Below are 6,000 nucleotides of genomic sequence, written 5' to 3'. Positions count from 1 at the left end.
GAACTCCATCAACAAACACATTGATTTGGAGCCAATCTACCATCCTCTGAGAAAAAGAACAGGATATGACATCACCAATGCAGGAAATCACATCACCAACCCAAGGAAACCTAAACAGATAAATAGAAAGCGGGATATAACACCAGCGCTTCATCGGAGGCTCACTGATGATGTTACCTAGAATGGTGACAAAATGTCTGAAAACTAACCTTGCGGCTCAGCGAGCAAGCTCACATCCAGAACCTCAACCTGAGCTACAAATCTTCTCAAAACTTGCTAGCCTCCTTCTGTGTCATAATAATTTTGTGGTCCACCTTCTATTCCTCATCTACATGCTACCCCTTAGAGAAATCATCTGGAGGCATAAGCTTAGTTTTCACACACATGCTGATGATATCCAGTTCTAATTCACCACCAACTTCTCAGCTACTCCATTGTTTCTAAATTGTCAGACTGCTTATTCAGCATCCAGTAGTTGATGAACAGAAATTTCCACAAAATATTGAGGAGACTGAGGTAATTGTTTTCAGTTCTTGCGCCAAACTCCCCTCTCTCTTTCATGGTTGAGTGCAGCTCTTGTTAAAATACATGTCATAAATGCTCACGTGAACAATGGTGATCCAATAAACCAATCCGGTTTTAATATTGGAAATGCAGGAGATAGAATAGCTGTATTAAAAGCATCAGACTTCATTTAACTGTAAATCTTCAAAAAGAAATTCTGACTTCTTAAGTTCCACAAGTTTAAGCATGGTGACCCTGAAATTCCACTCGATAAGCATTGGGCTTTCATCATAACTGAATCCTTTACAAACGGCATGAACTAAAACAAACAAATTTGGTAGGTCTGCAGCAACTGTGGACAGAAAAACAGTTAACAATTTGAGTCCAATAACCCTTCATCAGAAAATGACATGAACTAGCTTTTTCAGTTGCTTATACCATTTCTCTGGTTCCAAAGAAATTATGAAGGGAGATCTAATTTATTTCCTGAGCCAGGAACATATGCTAACATGCAGTAAAGTTTCAATTACATTCCTCGTGAAATCAATTAATTTCATTTGAATGGGGGGAATGGGGATGTGTTCAGTTGCATGGAAAACAATAGAAGAAGTTGAAGAATGGGTGGGGGAGGGCTCAGCAGAGGTTATTAAAGTTCCTATCACAAGCAGTAGGACAGAGTATAGTCTAAGTCAGGAGTCTAACTTCAGGGAACACTGAGAAAGGTGGTCAACACAAGACTGAGGGTGTTATACTTAAGTGCGCACTTTACACTAAACTCTACACAGAGGGGTGAGCGCATGGAATGCGCTGCTGGCAGTGGTAGTGGAGTCAGATTATTCAGAGACTTTTAAGTGACTCTTAGGCACGTGGATGATAGTATAATGTAGGGTATGCAGGGTAGTTTAATCTTAGGATAATAGGTCAGCATGACATCATGGGCCAAAGGGCCCATCCTGTGCTGTACTGTCCTATGTTCTATGTAAGGGAAATGAGCTTGTAGCGCTGATTGAAATTGGAAGGTATGATGATGTTGTGGGTATCACAGAGTTGTAGCTGCAAAGGGATCAGGACTGGGAACAAAATATCCAAAGAATCATGTCAGATTAAAATGAAACTAAATTGGTAGCAAAAAATCATGTAGAATCAAAAGGCATAGAATCTTGAGTGGGTAGAGTTCAGGAACCGCAAAGGGAAAAAGATCATGATGTGAATTATGCACGGGCAGCCTAGCAGTAGTCAGGATGTGGGAAGGAAAATAAATCAAGAAATAGAAAAGGTACTTAAAGACACTGTTATAGTAATCACAGGTGACTTCAATATGCAGGTGGACTGGGAAAATCAGGTTGTTAGCAAATCTTAAAGAATTTGTGGAATGTCTGTGAAATGGATTTTTGGAACTCTTTTTGGTAGAGTCCACTAAGGAGCAGACAATTCTGGATTAGATGATCTATAATGAGGTGGATTAGAGGTATTAAGGAACTTCTAGAAGGTTCTATTACCATAATGTGATAGATTCATCCCGTAGTTTGAGAGGAAGAAGCTAGAATCAGGTACAACTGTTACAATCAAGTAAAGATAACTATGAAGACATGAGGGAGGAGCTGGCCAGAGTTGATTGGAAGCCTACTGGGTAAAATAGTGAAGTAGCATTGGCAGGAATTTCTGTTGGTAATTTGGGAGACACAGCAGAAAAAGTAACACATTACTGGGAAGACAAAGCATGGCTGACAGAGAAAAGCCAGGACAGCATGAAAGCAGAGGAAAAGCCTACAATATGGTGAAGATTAGTGGACAACCGGGAAGCCTTTTTAAAAAACAAACCAGCAAAGGATATCTTAAGAAAAGCAATCAAGGGAGAGAATATGAAATATAACAAGAAGCTAGCTAGTAATATAAACAGAGATTGTAAGAGTTTTTTTCAAAGATAATCAAAAATGTAAAAGAGTGAATACAGTGGACATTTGACCACTGGAAAGTGAGACTGGATAATTACTAATGGGGAATAAAGAAATGGCAGATGAATGGAGTAGATACTTTGCATCAGTTTTTACAACGGAAGACTCTAGCAGCCTACCAGAACTTCGAGAGTCCGGGGACAGAGGTTAATGTAGTGGCCATAATTAAGGAAAAGGTGCTGTGGAAGCTGAAAGTCTGAAGGTGGATAAATCAATCAGATTAGGTGGACCACACCCTTGAGTTCTAAAGGAGCTAGTTGAGATTGCAGAGGTTTTGGTAGTGATCTTTCAGGAGTCAGGAAGTTCCCAGAGGACTGGAAAATGGCTAATGTACCTCCCCTGTTTAAGAAGGGAGGGAGACAGAAGACAAGAAACTGTAGGCCGGTTAGCCTGACCTCAGTAGTTGATAGGATTTTTAGAGTCCATTATTGACAATGAGATTGCAGTGTATTTGGAAGTGTATAGTAAAATAGGCTGGGTCAACATGGTTTTGTCAAGGGTAGGTTCAGCCTGACAAATCTGTTGGAAATCTTTTGAAGAGATAACAAGCATGTTAGACAAAAGAGAGCCAGTAGGCATGATCTGTTTGGATTTCTAGAAGGCATTTGACAAGATCATAAAGTCATATAGCGCAGAAACAGACTCATTGTACCAACTCGTCCATGAAGACCAGGCTTCCCAAACTCGTATCTTTGGCCTGTACCTCTCTAAACTTTTTTTTCCTCTTTCTCTAACTGTCCAAATATCTTTCAAATCTCGTAATTGTATCTGCATCTACAACTTTATCTGGCAATTCATTCCATAAATGCACCACTCTGTGTGAAACAGTTGGCCTCAGATCCTTTCTAAATTCTTTCCCCTCATCTTGAACCTATGCCCCCTAGTTTTGAACCTGGTATTGAGCTTTGCATTGTCCCCCTTTTCCAAAACAATTTTCTTTTTCCGTAGGCATAGAATAATTTGCAGTTTTCCTTGACTCAACGTTTTCCAAAAAAATCACAATAAATCTCTTATTAACCAACTCAGTAATATCCAAACAGTTCAATTTTCCCATTCTCATGATATGTGCTTCTAATATGCCTCCCTTGGGAAAATGAAATGTCATTTCCAACTATGATTCATTACAACATAAACATGACACAAGTAACAAAATACACGTAACATTACATTCATTCTCATTCACTCTTCACACAGGTTTGTATAACTCCTTGCCAACATTTATAAATCTCAGCTATTCAACATCTTTAAATTTTTCATTGTGCGCCTCTGATGCACAGGAGACTGCTAAGTCAGCTGAGAGCTCAAAGTATTAGGGGTGAGATACTGGTATTGGATAGAAATTTGGTTGGATAGAGGATTGGATTACTGGCAGAAGGCAGGGAGTAAGGATAAAGGGATCTTTTTTCAGGATGGCACCAGTGATTTGTCAAGTTCCACAAGGATCATGTTGGGACGACCATGACACGTCATCAATGATCTTGATGAAGGAACTGAGGGTATTTTTTTAGATGACACAAAGATAGAGGGACAAGTAGTAGTGATGAAGCAGGAAGGCTGCAGAAGAACTTGAATAGGCTAGAAGGCTACCATCAAAGAAATGGTAGATGGAACACAATGTGGGAAAATGTAAGGGTATGCACTTTTGGTAGTAGGAAGGGAAGAGTTTGGACTAAGGCTTCAGAAATCTGAAGCACAAAGGAACTTAGGAGTCCTAGTTAAGGATTCTGTTAAGATTAACATGCAGGTTGAGTTCGCAGTTAGGAAGGCAAATGTAATGTTAGTATTCTAGTCCTTTTAAAACGATTGCAGGAGCAGACATGCATTTGGAATATTGTGAACCGTTTTGGGCCTTGTATCCAAGAAAGCATGAGCTGATGTTGGATAGAATCTAGAGGAAGTTTACAAGGATGAGCCTGGTGACGAAGGGCTTGTCATTATGAGTTGTTCAGGACTCTGAGTCTGTACTCTGTGGAGTTTAGAAGGATGAAGGAGGGGCTCATTGAAATTTATTGAATATTGAAAGGTCTGGATACAGCTGACTTGGAGATGTTTCCAGTAATGGGAGAAACCTGAGGGTAGAGTCTCAGAGTTCAGAGACGACTCTATAGAACTGAGATAAAGAGGAATTTGTTCAGTCAGAGAGTGGTTAATGTGTGGAACTCATTGTTGCAGAGGTCTGTGGAGGTCAAGTCATTGAATGCATTTAAAACAGAGATAGTTAGGTTCTTTATTAGTTATGGGATCAAGTTTTACTGGGTGAAGGTAAGAGAATGGGTTCAAGAAACTAATAGCCATGATCAAATGGCAGATCAGACTCAATGGGCCAAATAGCATTAGGATGGCATTCTGTTCTTGTCTTATGGTGAATCATTCACAGTAGATAAACAAAAATCTTTCAGGTACAAATAATTAGGCGAGCAAGGGATTCTGAGCAGTGGATATTGACTTTGTGCTATAGTTTACAAGAAGTGAAAATGAATTAGCAGCCCAATTTACTTTGCAGTGACTTGAATGGAATTGAAGACGCTAAGTGTTGTAGAATAGGCTGCCAATTTACTGTCACTCAATTTGAAATGTCAGCAGTATGCTTGAAACTACAGACTCTACGCAACATTAGCATGCCAAAATCCCTGACTTTATCCAAGATGGTAGCAAAGATCGAAATTTATCACTTTTTGACCGAATACAATTTTGTAATCTAAAGGAGACTACAGTCGGTTCTGCTATAACACGTGAATTGGCTGAAATGTGATTGACGAATAGGGAAATGCTATTTCTAAAATGCAAACTTGCGTTGGCTATACCGCAATTCCATCAGTGCGAAGAGGAGTCAGTGTGACATCACGTGATCATTTCACGGGCTTTGTCGTGAATGTATACAATGTTAGCACCATGTCTCCGCACTGGCATCATGTGATCATTTAGAGGACTTTGTTGTGAAGTGCTTTCTGTGAGAGGTACAGTACAACCTCCTCCACCATCAAGTTATCTTGACATTTTTTTTCAAGGTAGTGTTAAATTTACTTTTATTTCATTTTTAGACATGAATTAAATATTTGTGCAAGTTGTGCTATCCTTTGTGTCAGGCTTTTGAGTAATTCTTCTTTTGGTGGTCTGGCCCTAACCCCACTTTTCTCAGTAGACAGAAGAAGGCAACTATTGCATTATAAGCAAAACGACTGTATCAGCTTTTGCTTCACTACTTAGTATTAGCCATTGAAAATTACCAACTACTTAGATAAAGGAGTATCTGAGGGGAAATAAAGGTTCCACTTTAAATGTAAGATATTGGTACTGTGCTGCTTTTGTGCATTGTTGATGAAAGTTTGATATTTGCTGTTGTCAAATTCCTTGGTCTCAAAAAGCATCACATGTGACATCTGTGGTTCACACTTCCTCAAGGAGCATTTGGATCGCAGTCAGGAGCAGCAGTTTTGGATGATGCTGCATGCTGGATCTGAGGTGCAATAGTTGACCACTGTCAAACCATGGGACTGAGTTCAAACCTTTAAGCCGGGGAAAATGATTCTCGAAAGATCTA

The sequence above is a fragment of the Stegostoma tigrinum genome, chromosome 5, assembly GCF_030684315.1.
Source record: "Stegostoma tigrinum isolate sSteTig4 chromosome 5, sSteTig4.hap1, whole genome shotgun sequence".
Lineage (NCBI taxonomy): Eukaryota > Metazoa > Chordata > Chondrichthyes > Orectolobiformes > Stegostomatidae > Stegostoma > Stegostoma tigrinum.
Note: the sequence above shows the minus strand (reverse complement) of the source record.